This window comes from Zingiber officinale, chromosome 4A (genome assembly GCF_018446385.1).
Source record: "Zingiber officinale cultivar Zhangliang chromosome 4A, Zo_v1.1, whole genome shotgun sequence".
NCBI classification, from domain to species: domain Eukaryota; kingdom Viridiplantae; phylum Streptophyta; class Magnoliopsida; order Zingiberales; family Zingiberaceae; genus Zingiber; species Zingiber officinale.
Genome location: NC_055992.1, coordinates 156,174,404 through 156,191,133, shown reverse-complemented (window position 1 = coordinate 156,191,133; position 16,730 = coordinate 156,174,404). Strand labels below are relative to the sequence as shown.

The window sequence follows — 16,730 nt, the reverse complement described above, 5'->3', positions numbered from 1 at the left end:
CAGATCACATTAAAGCTTAAAACCCATCTACTTCATGCTTGAATTGAAAGGCCATGGTATTTACACTGTAACCATACAGATCCACCATATCCTTTCCATTTACAATCCATGCTTAACACTAGAATATCAAGAGCCTAAATCGGGTATGACGAATTAATAAACATAACCCAAGAATTAAACTATCAGGAGCCTAAATAATGCATAAGAAATTAACGAACATAACACAAGGATTACACTAGCATAGGAACTTGAATCATGTTATACGAACTAATGCCATAACCTCCACAAGATCACAATAAAACCACAACAAAACTCCCACAAAGCCACTGTAGAGAGGAAAACCCGAAACACTGAAACCCAACTTCTGCACTTAACCCATATCCCATAACAGTTCAGGAAAACAAAACCAAGGCATCTATTCTCCTTATTCTATGCTTACACTATCTAACATCATTACTAGATATAAAAATGAAATCCCAAAGCTCTAGCAATAACACTTGTATCTAATTTCTGCATACATGAATCATATCAATTTAAACTAAATCAATCCATTCAAAGAATGAAATTCCAGTACTGTCGATTGAACTAAAATTTACAACACACTCAAGTAGGTCTCAACATACATTGTTCTGCATAGAATTTACAACATATAAAGTCTGTTGCAAGTATCAGAAAATTACAAATAAATTCCGAAATTGTCAGTTTGTTCTTCTAAACCTGGTTTTGCTATCTATAGCCACCAACCAAAATGAAAACTCATTTCAATTCTCATATCTTCTATTCTTCATGCTTAATGTCATGGTAAGGAAAACAAAATATAACTATTCTTCCTTTGAAAACTCACGGCAACAGACAAATCCCTAACATGCTTCACAGCAAAACTCGAACAAATAAGGGAATACCAAAACGAATCGAAATCCGGAACTATCCTACTGCAGGTGAGTAGCGACTTACATCGGATTCTTGGTCTTACAGCCGAAAGAGAGCCTTCTAGGGCTCGGAGAAGTGAAGATCTCGGTGGCTTCTTGGTGTTCCCGAGCTCCCCTCGTTGAGGTGGTTCACACACGGGTGGAGACCGGCCGGAAAAACCCTTCGCCGGCGCTGGAGATTGAGCCATAACGCCTTCTTCTTCGTTTCCGCCGTGAGAGCAGAACAGCGTCGCTCCGCGAGAAGGAGGAGGAAAAGGTTTCGGGTCGGGAGAAATTAGGGCTCCGGATTTTACCTCCTCAACTTATCCCTCTTTATAATCTCCATATTCTGTTAACTTGTTAAATAAATTTTCCTACCTTTTTTAAACAAAACCGACGGCTGGATCACTTGGTCAGTCGGGTTTTGACCGAGCCAAAGGCCGCAGGTTCAAGGTTCAAGTCCCCAGCCAAGCCTTTTATTCTCCTTTTATTCTGCTATTAACTATTTATTACTTAAATACAATTCGACCCTTATTTGATCAAGTAATAACTGCTAGCCCAGTTGGTTAGCTGGGTTTTGCTCGGGTCAGGGGTTGCCGGTTCAAGCCTCAGCTTGGACATTTTCTTGTCGAAACTTTTAGTAAAAATACCAAACGACCTCCAAAAATTGCATAAAAATATTCTATAAATTCCTAAAAATCTCTAGAATTTTTCTAAAGCATTTCTAGATTTTAATAAGGTCCTTTAGGACTCCAAATCATGAAATTTGGGATGTTACATTCTTTTCGTCCACCGATGTACTCTTCCGCAGCTCTTTCGTCCTTCGGACGCACCGAGCCCATCAGCTCCCTTCCCGTGCCCTCCTTCTCACTAGCTGTGTCTTCCGCTCGACTTCCTGCGCTCGTAAGTTCCTGTACACTTAGACACAGGGATCAAATAACAAGCAGGACCTAACCTAACTTGGTTGATCACATCAAAACACCCACGGGGTCAACAATCTCTCCCTTTTTGATGTGCATCAACCTAAGTTCAAGTTAGGGAAACAAAAATAGACAAACAGTAATTTATAGAAATTACTAAACTAACCGTTCAAGCATAAGGATTGCAATAGAATTTGCAACACAAGTTAAAAATAAATTTTAAGTAAAAAATATTAAAAATTCCCCTAAACTTGTACCTATCTTTCTCCCCCTTTAATCACAGAAAAAAGAATGGGGTAATAAATATCAAGTAAAAAAATGTTTTTTAAAATCCAAGTGCAGCATTTTCAAAATGATTTCTAAGAAAAAAATATTTTTTAAAAAAAAAATTGACCCTGGTGTTTTGTAATATACCAATTCAATTTTTCATAAATTTAAATTTTTGATTTTGGAAAGTTATTTAGGCATGCATGATCATTTTTCAATTTTTCATATTCTAATTATAAATTATCATACATTTCTAGAGAGCATGCTTTTGCTAAGTTTAATTTTAATTCAGCATTTTCTTTTTCCAATTTTGCTAGATCTTTCGTAAGCACTTTGATAAATTGAAAGGACTGAGTAGGGGTTAGAGCACGTACCTTACTTATCTCATTTGGTGATGCTCCCCCTTCATCGTAGCTTTCTTCTTCTGATGATCCTCCGCCTTCATCTATGCTCATCTCCGAGCTGGTTTGTTGGACTCCGTGAGTGTTTTGATGTGATCAACCAAATTAGGTTAGGTCCTACTTGTTATTTGATCCCTGTGTCTAAATGTGCAGGAATTTAGGAGTGCAGGAAGTTGAGCAAAAGACACGGCTAGCGAGAAGGATGGCACGGGAAGGGAGCCGACGGGCTCGGTGCGTTCGAAGGACGAAAGAGCCGCGGAAGAGTACACCGGTGGACGAAAAGAACGTGCGCGACGTTCGAGGGACAAGAAGCCGGGTCGGAAGTCTACTCGAGGAGAAAGCCGAAAATTGGGTTCGGGTGAGCCCTATTTCGATTGGCCGAAATCACCCAAGCGATCGGAGCTTCGGAAGAAGAGGAAAAAGAGAAGTTGGAAGCTATTTATACCATGCAGGTTGAAAGCAGTATTTATACCATGCAGGTTGAAGGCGCCCTCAACATCATTGAGGGCGCCCTCAACATCATTGAGGGCACCCTCAACATTGAAGGCGCCTCCATCACCTTGAAGGCGTCTCAGACCAATTCGAGGCGTCTTCAAGGGCATTGGAGGCGCTTCAGACCCAGTCTTCGTGACCGTTTGCAACCGGATAGAGCTTTATCGGGTCAAACTGCTTGGAAGCGCCCTCAACCCTCTTGGAGGCGTCTTCAACACTGGTGATAAGATTTCCAGGAGCTATATAAAGGCCCCTGGAGCTAGGAAATTGATCAATCAACTCACTGTTCAATTCATAGCAATAGTTTAGAGCTTTCAGTGTGTAAAAGACTTCTCCGCCTTCAGAGAAGGAGATCTTTCTGAACTTTTTCATCGCCTTGGATTAATAACCCCCGGGTTGTAACCAAGTTAAATTCTCTGTCTCCTCTTTATTTTTGTTAGTTTATTTTTTTATTATTATTGCATTTTTTTAGTTGAAAGAAATGAAGAGGGTATTTTTATTGTACAGACAATTCACCCTCCTCTTGCCGGCTCCGCTACACCGACAGATTTTAGTAACACAATTAACCAACACAGCAAAAAATATCTTCAGAATCACATTCCAATTTTATTGCTCTAGACAATCATACCATGAATCTCAGGGTTTAACAGGATGAATGAATGATGGGGAAAAAAAACTAAATTAAGTAAATGTATGATATGGACCAAGTCCATCTCCTAAAAGTTAAGAAGCAGGGAAAACTCAGACTCTTGAAGCAAAGGAATCAGTCTCCCTGAGTTAAAATGAAAGCTTTTTCTTAGGAAAAGAGATCCCCTGAGATAGACTCAGCAATGTGGACCCAGATAAATCAAATGAGGAAAATCTCCGTGAAAGGATTTAAAGATTTGGCTACACCTAAAGACATGTTCTCAATTAAAACAATGATAAGGAGGAGGAGGAGGAGGAGAATTTGTGAATAGACAATCCTTATAATAAGTAAAAGGAAAACAAGAAACTAAGTATGAGTTGTAAAAAAAAAAAAAAATCTCTACAAAAAAACATCTCATTGAGTATGAAAATAATTAAGCAATGACAAGTTATTATTTTCCTCCTTTCATCTCTCAATCCTTCTGTCTCTCCTCTAACCTCTCTTGTCATTCACATCGCTATTGCGCCTCTCACTACCATCTCCATCCTCTTCCCAAGCCGTCAAGCCTCAAATTGTTGTCGTTGTCTCCCGTAGTGCCCAATCCCTCGACCATAACAATTGCAATGTGACTATCAAAGCAACCACCAAACCTTGTGGTAATACTAAGATTTATGTTAGAAAAAATATTGAAAAAACTTTGACATATGCTTCCCTCGAATCGCCAAAAAAAACAAATTCAAATATATCGTACCCGTGGGTAACTATTGCAAGTAAGCAAGCTTTGCAGGCCTCTTAAGAGTTTAGCAAATCGAATTAGAAGAATAGAGTCTTCAACGACAAACAAAGGAAATCGATTTTGATAAAGCGGATGTACACTACAAAAAAAACCAACATTACCGACAGAAATATCCGTCGGAATTCCGTCGCTATATACATATAGCGACGGAATTCCGACGGAATAATTTCTGTTGGTAAAATAACCGCCTGCTTCTATTCCCGACAGAAACAGAATTCTGACGGTATTTTATACCGACGGAAATTAAGTTTCTGTCGGTAAAGTACCGACAGAAAATACTTTCCGTCGGTATAATTACAATATTCTACATCATCGATTGAGGTGACAATCTCCGACGGAACAACATTTTCCGTCGGAGATCTCCGACGGAACATCCTGTTCCGTCGGTACATACCGACGGATCTGGAAGTTCCGTCGGTAAATACCGACGGATCTGGAAGTTCCGTCGGGGGGGGGGGGGGCCCGAAGTGATGCATCGAACTAAAAGTTCGATAATTACCGACGGAATGTATTCCGTCGGTAATCCGTCGGTATTTCAAAAAAAAAATTCCAGGTTATTTTCATTTATACGTTGTTCCCATATACATTTTCCACATATATAAACAAACCATCACAATCGATGGTTTCATACAATATCCACACAACAAATACAATCCACAACAAATATAATCTACATCAAATATAATCTACACATATATATCTATCATATGATAATCACAAACTAATAAAATCCACAAAAAAAACCATATTCCATATAATCCATAGCTAACTAAATCTACAGAATATATATTCTACACATATCCATATCTAAAATCAAGTTTACATAACACATACCGAACTAAAATGTAGTCCCAATAATACAAGAACGGGAAATCATAGAGAAAATCCTGTAAAAAGGCAAATACAAAATGATGTTTAAATAAACAGTTTGCATATTTATATATTAAGAATTTTATATGAAATAATACCTGAACAAAAAGTGAGCAAATGATGTAGTGAAGAGCCAATATGTATATATGACTGAACGTGACTCCTGAAACATATAGTAATAAAACCTTTAGAAATAAACATGTTATAATAACAAAACAGGCTCACGTTCTATATAATAAATAAAAAACTAAAGTATAGCTGAACTAACAAACCTCAAAAAGCTAACGACCACCGTCTGATAGATCTTGAGTCTCCTGTGACTCAGATCCCTGTGATGCTTGGGTGAAAGAAGCCACGATTGTCCGCATTTGGGCCATGAGATCTTCATTACTCTTGTCACGTTCAGCTCTCTTCTTCTCCTCATCAGCTCTCCACTGATCCATATCAGTCATCCTCTGATCCATTGATTTCAGCTGAGACCGCAGTTCTTGATTTTCACGTCTTAAAGACTGCATCTCACCAGAAGAAGAGGAACTAGCACGGCCTACTGGATTCCTCAAACGATCAAATGCCACTTTGGCCTGAGAGCCAAGGCCGTAGAGGGTGGAGTTTTTTGTCCTTCCACCGACAACATCATAATATATCTCATTTAGATCGTCGGTGGATAAAGACTGTGACTCTCCACCCTCTGCTGATGGCTGAGATGCCTGAGCCACCCGTTCTGTCATTTCTTGCTGCATAAAAAATAATATAATATCCAATTTGATATGTATTACTAATTACTAATCAAGATATAAATGAACAAATGAAATAAAGTTAATTATCTTACATGTAGAGTTTGAGATCGAGAATCAACAAATGACCCATCCTTCTTCTTGTGGGTCTTCAGAAAAATCTCCATACATGTAGGCTGTCGGGCAAGCTCACGTTCCTACATTTATAAATTAAGGAAAAAATTAGTATGCTCAACAATACAAGGTTGGTAATAAATACAAAATTTGTTATAAAGTATAATTTTAAATTATACTCACCAGATCAATGGTATGCTCAACAATAGATCTGGATCCTGACGTATGCCGAGCGGTTCCGGTGCTCGGGCCACCTGGCTCTGTATTCCTATTTGCTTTTGCCTTTTCGGCATTAGCTTGCCACCTTTCTGCAGCTCAGGTGACCGTCCATGCACTCCATATCGCCTCCGAAACATACGCAGGCCTAGTGCCCTTCTTTCTCATGTAATACATATGATCTCTGTAGATTTTGGCACAATAAGTATTCCATGTAGTTTTAAATTGATCTTCTTGCCCGTCCACCCAAGTATATCTTTTCTATAATTATAAGTTAAACATTTAGTTTAAATGATAACTATATTATAGAATGTGAATTAAATATATTAAATTTACTCACCATAAATTCATTATAATAAAATAGCTTCATGTCCTGGTCTACATGCCTCCATGTAGTACCAGACGCGCTAACTCGTTCCTTAAATTTTGCAGTGATATATGTGGCAACTCTGTGCCCATCCGGAGTGAACCTGCACAAAAATAGACCTTTAGGTTATGAGAAATATATTATAACTAATGTTATATATAAACTTGAATAATTAATAAGACAATATACTTACGAGTCCCCGACAACGATAAGGACTTTGTGGCCACGGGGTGCCACAGCCTGCTGCTCTGCCATGATAATATCTACAAAATAACATTGCAACACATCATAAAAAGGTCTAAAAACCTGATAATATAAATACAAAACATTAAGGAAATCTACTTACTGACGGAAATAAGAATGTTAATATTTAATCATCATTAACATCTGACTAGTCAACATTAACAGTTTCTATGTCCTCATTGCTAGATGAGCTTAGTTCAACTTCATCCTCACTGTTGGACATCTCCCCATCATCCATCTCTTCGTAAATGTCATTAGCATCTACAAGCAATTGAGAAGTAGATTGGTGTTGTAAATCAACTGAATATATCTCCACTTCATTATTCTGAAATGCATCATGGTTTTGAGCAGTGACTGTGTTCGGCATCTCTATGCTCGAGAGAGACTTGATTCGACAAACAGACAACCATTCACTAGATTTTCTTCTCTTCGTAGGGTATTCAAGATAGAAAACTTGACCCGCTTGTATCCTGAAAATAAAAGGTTCAAACTTGTTGAATATTTTGTTTGCATTAACCTCAACTAAATTATAATTTGAATGTATTTTGGTACTTATTATTGGGGTCGGATCATACCATAAATATTTGAACAACACACAGCTCTTTATAGGTAATGCAAGATATTCAATCTCTATGATTTCTTCAAGTCTACCATAATAATCAAATTCAGTGTTATTGTTGTCCACATATCCTTTGACGCAAACACCAGAATTATAAGTTAATCTTCGTGAATCTCGTTGTGCCACGTGGAATTTAAGACCATTAACATAGTAACCAGAATACACCTTTATTTTACGAAAGGGTCCTGATGCAATATTCATTATCCTATCATCTTGCACATTTGATATTCTACGATCTTTCACCTATAAAAATAAGTAACATATATCTTAGTACACTTCTTAATAAACATGAACTTAAAAATTTCACAAATTTTCTAACTTACATATATTTGAAACCACAATGCTAATTCAGTCTCTAACTTTGTAGCTATCTCAGTTGCACCAATTGATGGATTTTGGAGATATAATTGTTGTTCGTATAAGCTGAGAAAATAAGTAATTATATTAAAATTGGGATATCAAGCAAAATAATTAAACAAAGGATAATTGTTTGATTTAAGAAGTTTACTTACTTTATGTATGGTTTGACCTCTTCACAATTTAAGAGTATATATGTTCTTGCAGCATGATATTCTTCCTCGGTTAACCATCTAGCAAGCGATGCACCCATTAACTTACCAGGAAACTTAAAAATAGAAAGCATAGATGGATCTATCGACTGACAAGCATCATCAGAATTTCTAGGACACCTGCGATGTCTTGTTTGCACACTATCAACAAAATAATATGAGCAGAAAGAAGATGCTTCTTCTACTAGATAAGCATTGCATATTGACCCTTCAACTCTTGCTTTGTTACGAACATTATTTTTTAATTTCCTCAAAAACCGTTCAAATGGATACATCCATCTGTACTGCACAGGACCTGCTATTTGTGCCTCGTATGGTAAATGTACTGGTAGATGTTCCATTGAATCAAAAAAACTTGGTGGAAATATGCGCTCGAGTTTACATAATATGAGTGGAATGTCTGTTTCTAGCCGAAGCATATCATCTATCGTAATACACCTTGATGTCAAATCTCTAAAAAATAGACTCAATTCAGTGAGTGCTTGCCAAACATTTTGAGGAAGTAAGTCATGAAAAGCTACTGGAATAAGTCTTTGCATAAATACATGACAGTCATGACTTTTCATTCCAAACATCTTTAATCTATTCATATCCACGCATCGACCCATATTTGATGCATAACCATCTGGAAATTTGATTTCTTTCAACCAATTACATAAAGCTTGCTTGCCATCTTTGTCCAATGTATAACAAGCCTTTGGAAATCTATTAGTTATTTCATCTTGATGCAACTCTGGTCTATTGACTAGGTCTTTTAATTCCTCGCGTGATTTTGCAGTGTCTTTAGTTCTTCCAGCACATTCATCACAGTGTTAAAGATATTATCGAAGAAATTTTTCTCAATATGCATAACATCTAAATTATGTCGAATAAGCAAATACTTCCAATACGGTAACTCCCAAAAAATACTCCTTTTCTTCCAACCACACTTGCACATCTTAACAATATATTTATTTATCTCATCAGAACCAGATTGTGATACTGGTAGAAATCCATAACTATCAATTTGCTCAATGATTTGTTCACCTGAAGCATGGAGTGGTGGGGATTTTCTGACTACAACATTTTTTAAGAAATTTTTCTTATTTCGCCTAAAAGAGTGATCAAGTGGTAAAAATTTACGGTGATTATCAAACCAAGACACCTTCCCACTGTAAGGTAATGAAAATGCATCAGAATCAGTCATGCAGTGTGGACATGCTAATTTACCAGCTGTGCTCCAACCCGATAACATTGAGTATGCTGGAAAATCACTGATCGTCCATAATAATGCAGCATGCAATCTAAAATTAGTTTTGCTTGCAACATCATAAATCACCAACCCTACATTCCATAATTCATTTAACTCTGCAATAAGAGGTTGTAAGAAAACATCTATCTTCTCTTTGGGATTGGTTGGACCAGGAATAAGTACTGTAAGGAACATAAATTCATCTTTCATACACATCCATGGCGGTAAATTGTAAGGTGTTAATATAACCGGCCAAGATGAATATTGTTGTCCTGACTGTCCAAATGGTTGAAATCCATCTGCAGAAAGTCTCAATCTCACATTACGTGGTTCCATTGCAAATGAAGGAAATACAGCATCTAGATGTTTCCATGCAGGTGAATCAGAAGGATGACACATTATACCTCCATCGTGCGCATGCTCATGATGCCACGTCATATGGCAAGCTGTAGCAGCAGATGCATACAAACGTTGAAGTCTAGTAGTTAACGGAAAATAATACATCACTTTCCAAGCTATTTTTTTCTTCTTCTGCCCAGGTATGCGAGTACCATGCTTATAACGAGGGTGTGTACAGATTTTGCATTCACGCAGATCATTGTCTTCATTCCAAAATATCATGCAGTTATTTATACAACAATCAATCTTCTCCACAGGCAAACCTAAACCTCTGATCAATTTTTTTGTACTGTAAAAACTATCCGTCATTATGTTATCAGCAGGAAGCAATTCTGACATCAACTGACAAATGTCGTCGTAACATCTTTCTGAAAAATGATGTTCTGCTTTCATATTTAATAACCTTGCAGTAGCTGATAATTGAGAATGACCTGAGGGAATGTCTTTCCACACTTCTCTTTCACTAGCCTTTAACATTTCATATAGTTGCTGATATTAAGGTGTTGGTGTTTCATCTATATTAGAATAATCAACTGTAGCATTTATCGTATCATGAACCATTGATTGCATTGAGATATCAATATTAATTGATGCTTCAGGAGCGGTAACTGTTGCCCTGGATGACGAACCACCAGAAGGTCCAATTGGTTCATATAAATAAGGTTCTCCGTGACAGTACCAATTGTAGTAATTTGGCACAAAACCATTTCTACATATATGCATTTTTACAGTATCCTCATCACGGAAAGCTCTATTTTGACATTTTTTATGATTGCATGGACACCGTAACACAGCACCATTCATACATTCAGGGTGACTTTTAGCAAAGTTCATAAACTGTTCAACTTCAGCAATAAAATCATCTCTGATAAATCCTTTTTCTAATCGATTGTACATCCAAGCTTTGTTCATAGACATTTTCACCTAAAACTAATATATTGAGAACTAAAAATTAACATACATTAAGATACTAACACGAAACAAACAAACGGACTATATTATGCTATAAATTAACATACTAACATAACCTATTTCTAACTTTAATCATGTTAAATGACATACAGTATAATTTAGTAAATTTTACCTGAATATGTGTAGGTCAACTGGAGAAGAGCAGCAAATGCTACCTGTTTACAAAATAAAAATAATTTAGCTAAAAAATTAAGACAAAATATTTTTCAAATTTCTCGTGCCTGCCGGCGCAGAAGGCCGCAGGCAGCCGCCGCTGGCCGCTGGCGGGTGCAGTAGGCTGGAGGCGGCCGCCGCCGGCCCCTATCGGGCGCTAGTGGCAGCATTAGGCCGAAGGCGGCCGTCGCCAGCCCTTGCGGGGCGCAGAAGGCCGCAGGCGGCCGCCGCCGGCTGGCGCAGATGGTCGCTGGCGGCCGAAGCCGAACGCCGCTAGCCGATGACGGGCGCAGAAACTCGCTGCGGGCGAGGAAGCCCACTGCGGGCACGCGCCGCCGCGTGTGGGCGAAGGCCGGCGGGGAAAAAAAAAAACCAGAAACTAACCTGCGATCGGGAACGGGAGAACGAAGCGATCGGGAACGGGAGAACGAAGCCGTCGGCCGCGCGCGCGTGAGGGAAAAAGGAGGTTAGGGTTTTTTAGGGGAACTTGCCGACGGAATTCATATTCCGTCGGTACACTTTAAGTTTACCGACGGAATTACTAATTCCATCGGTAAAACCATTAATTTACCGACGGGATGGCTTATTCCGTCGGTAATATCATTAGTTCACCGGCGGAATTAATATTCCGTCGGTATCACGCTGTAATACCGACGGAATGATTTATTCCGTCGGTAAAAAGTAGAGTTTACCGACAGCATATTAATTCCGTCGGTAGTCCCGTCGGAAACACTGGTTTTTTTTGTGGTGGTAATCAAACCAGCACCTGAAGCCTCTCCAAAGACCGAGGTGAGCCCTTTTGGGAAGATTCTTCTGCGGGCGTGATCGTATCTGAGCTCCAAGCCTTTGCACCAACCTTCTCCATTCTGAATCAGATCGGAAGAAGCCCTTCCTTTTAATGAAATACTAGCAACACTGGTGCATAAACACATCATATTGTGCTTAAGGTTTTTCTAACATTTTAAAACAAATTATTAAAAAAAATTAAAAGGGTAGAAAAAATAAAAGTACATCGTAATTAGGACGGTAAATAAATCGAGCCAAGTTTTGAAATGTTCAAACTTATTTAACAAGATAATCAAGTCGAGCCGAGCTTAAAATATAACGAACCAAACTTTTGAAATGAGTGTTCAAGTTTGACTTAGTTTATTTTTTATGAGCTTGAGTTTGTTTGAAGTTTGGCTTGAGTTTGGTTCGTTTAGATGTTATCAAGCTCTCAATTCAAGATTGGCTTGAGCTTGGTTCGAACTTGGTTCATTTATATGTTATCAATCTCTCAATTCAAGTTTGTTTGATTGTTTAAATTTTTAGTTGTTTGATTGGTTATTGAACTTGATAATTTAAATTTTATTTATTTATTTTATTGTATTATTTATTCAGCATATTAAAAAGAGTTTTATTACTGAATATGGTTCTTGAACATTGTTTATGAACGTTGTTCGTGAACGATAACTAAATGAACACATATTTGTTCAATCTTGTTTATTTAATTAATCATATATATATTGAACAAACATAAATAAACTCTTACCAAGTCGAATATCAAATTTATTTATAAACGTTTTATTTATTTACAGCTCTAGTCGTAATGTCGTATATTTGTTGGTAAGAAACGTAAAAATGTTTTTTTTTCCTTTGTGGAAAGGACTCATTAGGTGGATTAGACTAGCAAGTCATGTTTAATGGCCCATTGAGCTAAATTAATAAGACCAATTAAAAATAATTAAATGGATATACTGAATTTACATGACGCCAATTAATAAGACCATTGTTGAGCTAGCCATATGTTATATTTATCCTTTTTTGAAATTAGTTTTATAGTGCCTTTTTAATTCTTATAAATTAAAGAAAAAACAGACAATTCGATTCTACGAAATAAATTTAAAAATGCATATTTTATTTTATTTCTTATTTATTTATTTTACTGAGATAACGAATTTCATTCGGTAAATTAAATGTACAATAAATTTAAATTTTATTTTCTCGGTCTAAATATCCAAGATCATTTTCAAATTATCCTTTTTTGAAATTAGTTTTATAGTGCCTTTTTAATTCTTATAAATTAAAGAAAAAACAGACAATTCGATTCTACGAAATAAATTTAAAAATGCATATTTTATTTTATTTCTTATTTATTTATTTTACTGAGATAACGAATTTCATTCGGTAAATTAAATGTACAATAAATTTAAATTTTATTTTCTCGGTCTAAATATCCAAGATCATTTTCAAATCACCAAGACTTTCAAATTTATTATTATTTTTTTAATAAGAGCATGCATCTGCTAATACATCGATATTATAAATCTAAATGGTGTTAGGGTATCCATTTAAAGGCTAGTATATAATACCTCTCTAAATAACATGCTACGTACTTATTATATTAACATCTTTTTTTTTATTAACATACTCACATTCATTTTAATATTAATATTAATTATTTCTAGATCCAATATATATTTATTATTTTTATTCTTTATATCTAAAATGTATTTTCTTAATTTTTAATTTTTTATATAAATTAACAGCATTTAAAAAATTAAACATTATTAATGTATGGGTATTATAACACTCATCCATATTTATTTGTAATATTATTTAGGTGTTATATAACACCCACGTATTAATACCAATATGGATACTCTTACAAACCAATATGGATGAGTATTGGGGCACCCACAATGGGGTGTTAAATGAACATTATAATTTGAAGAAAAAAAGTCAAATAAGGCTCATGTTGAAGCCTCTATTGTTAATGCATACATTGTGGAGGAAGTAATAATTTTTACATCATATTATTTTGGACCTTATGTTCAGACCAAAATATGAAGATTAGAAAGAAATGATAAAGGTTCTATTTATCTCAATTCAAACTCATTCTCAATTTTTAACTATCTTTGTCGACCAAGTAGATCATGTAAGCAAAGATACTTAACTAATCAAGAATGATGGGCAGCCAAGACATATGTTTTACTTAATTGTTCAGGAGTATCGCCATATTTCAAGTTAGTATATATTTTCTATTTTTTCGTAAATTATTTGTGTTATAATTCAATTTTGTATGATAGAGTTTTTCAAAACTTATATTCTGAAATGTCGATACTAGAGTTTGATCACTTCTGCGATCAAGAATTTACACCATAGTTTAAATCAAATGTAAGTAGTTTTACCTAAATTTGGTCTACTTGTATTTTAACTTTTAAATGAATAACATATTCATTTGAGGTGCAAGTAATGATTTTTATGATTTGGTAGATGAAATTATAGAGATAGAATACCCTCGCCCAAAAATGTGAGTTATCTTATTTATGTGTCGTTGATTTGACCCTGTCAGAGGATAAAGGTACTCCAAGGTATAATTTGGTTGAAATAAATCATAAAAGGTTGTATAAGAGATATGAACTATTTGTTTTCGTACAACAAGCTATTCAAGTTTTCTATGCTTCATATCCTAGTTTGAAATGTGATAAAATTGATTAGTGGACTGTTTGTAAAACAAAAGTACGGAAAAAATTGAGAAATGTTGGGAAGATATTGCATATCAACAAGAATAAATTACAAATACATTTCACTATTTCAGACCGAGAAATATATTATTCCAACGCTACGAGATTCCTGTGGAGTAGTGATAAACCAACGGAGAACAATGGGGAGGGGGAGCTTCTTAGGGTCGGCAAAAGCATAAGGATATGGGAGTTCTTAGGACTTGGTCTCTCTCTTTCTTCTTCTACTAGAAACATTGAACCTAGTCCTATTAAAATTACCACATAACAAATTTAGAAAATATCTAAATTTTATCGACTAAGTCATATAAATTTGATTATACTAAGGTATATAAAAATTTATATTCATGCGTTATATAAAATATTTTTATATATATATACGTACTAAGTCTTTATAAATTTTATACATAATAAAAATTTATATCCATAGTTATATAAATTTTTATTATGCTAAGTCATGTATATAAATTTTTATACACATGCTAAATCTTTATAAAATTTATATCCATGATTATATGCATACTAAGCCCTATAAATTTTTATATATACTAATTCATATAAAGTTTTATTATGCTAAGTCATGTAAATTTTTATATAAAAATTTATATCCATATGCTATATAAATTTTTATATACATACTAAGTCATGTATAATTTTTTATATAAAAATTTATATCCATACATTATATAATATTTATATACATACTAAGTCTTTAAAAAATTTATATCCATGATTATATAAATTTTATACACTTACTAAGTCATAAAAATTTATTCACATTGGTTATATATAAATTTTTTATATATTTACTAAGTCATATAAATTTATATACATGTGTTATATAAATTTTTATATAGACATTTAGTTTTTAATTAAATTTGTATACATATTTATATTCACCCGTCTTCTTAATTGATCAATTCAAATTCCATAAATATAAGCTAATTTAATAAATAAATCTAACTAATTCTTAATTAAATCTAAAATAATTAAATAAATCATCTTAATTAAATAATTCCACATTCTAATTAAATTATAATTAATCCAATAAATCTTCTTAATTAAATAAATTTGAATTTAAATTAATTTACAATTAATCTAATAAATCTCCTTAATCAAATAAATCCGAATTTTAATTATATTACAATTTAACCCAATAAACCCCCTTAATTAAGAAATTGGTTTCTAACATTACATAGGTATAACCAACATATGCGGAAGGATATATAAATATCAAGTAATATTCACGTAGATTAGTAATTTTTTAACTCTACAATTAGTTTTTAATTTATTTCAGACTATTACATTATTTTTTACCATATTATTTTCAGTCCAAAGAATAGGGAAAGAAGTCGTAATTTATAAATACTTTTGTACGGATTTTCAAAAAAATAAAATAAAACTTAGAGCGGAGACAGAGCACACATTAAAATTTGAGTTAATTTTTAATCTTAATTTATCACTTAAATTTCAATTTTAATTAACACATAGAGCCCTATTGTTTGATCGTGTGATGTTAATAATAAGTTCATCTAATAACCAATTGATTAGAATTTGTTGGATATTGGGGCTTTAATGGACCAATACGGTTTTGGGGAAAAATTGAAATGTCATCAATAGATAAAAGTCGTAATTGACTTCAAAATTGAAATCTACGTTTCGCGTAGATAAATTTAGACTATTAATTTGCTCAAAACCGATTAAAGGTGAATGAGAAATTAATTGTTTAAAGTCGACCCAAATAAACATTAATTATTCATTAATGATATATATATGGAAATGCATGGGAGAATAGTTCCACATCGGAAATTTTCGATGTGCATTCTTTGCTTATTAATGATGCTGTGTTAATGGAGTTAACTCAGAAAAAATACCAGGTGCTCTCTTCTCAAGGGCGAGCAGGTGCTCGCACCTGTGAGCCCGCCACCCGCCACGTGCGCAATGGGCGCTTTGTAGGCGCACTTCACACATACGCACATTGCAGTACCTACGTGGCACTCGAGTGACATATCAGGCTTGTATCTGACATGACAATGCCTATGTGGCATCCACGTGAGCAAGAAGAGATGATTGGACTGTTGATTGGGCAAACGGATGGCAACCGTTTATCAAAGAGGTGTGATGGATCGCTTGTGATGCGATCTAGAGCGTTGGATCGCGAAGAGTCATGATCTGACCGCTTGGGATGAGACTTGATCTGGAGCGTCAGATAGAATGGATCAGTAGATCTAGATCCGATGGCTGATGACAATAGGCGAGATCTGAGGGTCACAACTCTTCAGATCTGATGAATGAGATTAAAGTAGGATATGTGAAGGGTTATAACTC

The 16,730-nt window shown here is 34.9% G+C and overlaps 1 long non-coding RNA gene across 1 annotated transcript; it reads right to left on the bottom strand.

Moving 5' to 3' along the window:
• Window positions 1–5,953: 5,953 nt before the first annotated feature.
• Window positions 5,954–6,372, bottom strand: LOC121973828. The gene is made up of 3 exons (XR_006109775.1): window positions 6,314–6,372; window positions 6,112–6,213; window positions 5,954–6,016 (listed from the first exon to the last, which is right to left on the bottom strand). It is a non-coding gene; the product is annotated as an uncharacterized LOC121973828 (long non-coding RNA).
• Window positions 6,373–16,730: the final 10,358 nt, after the last annotated feature.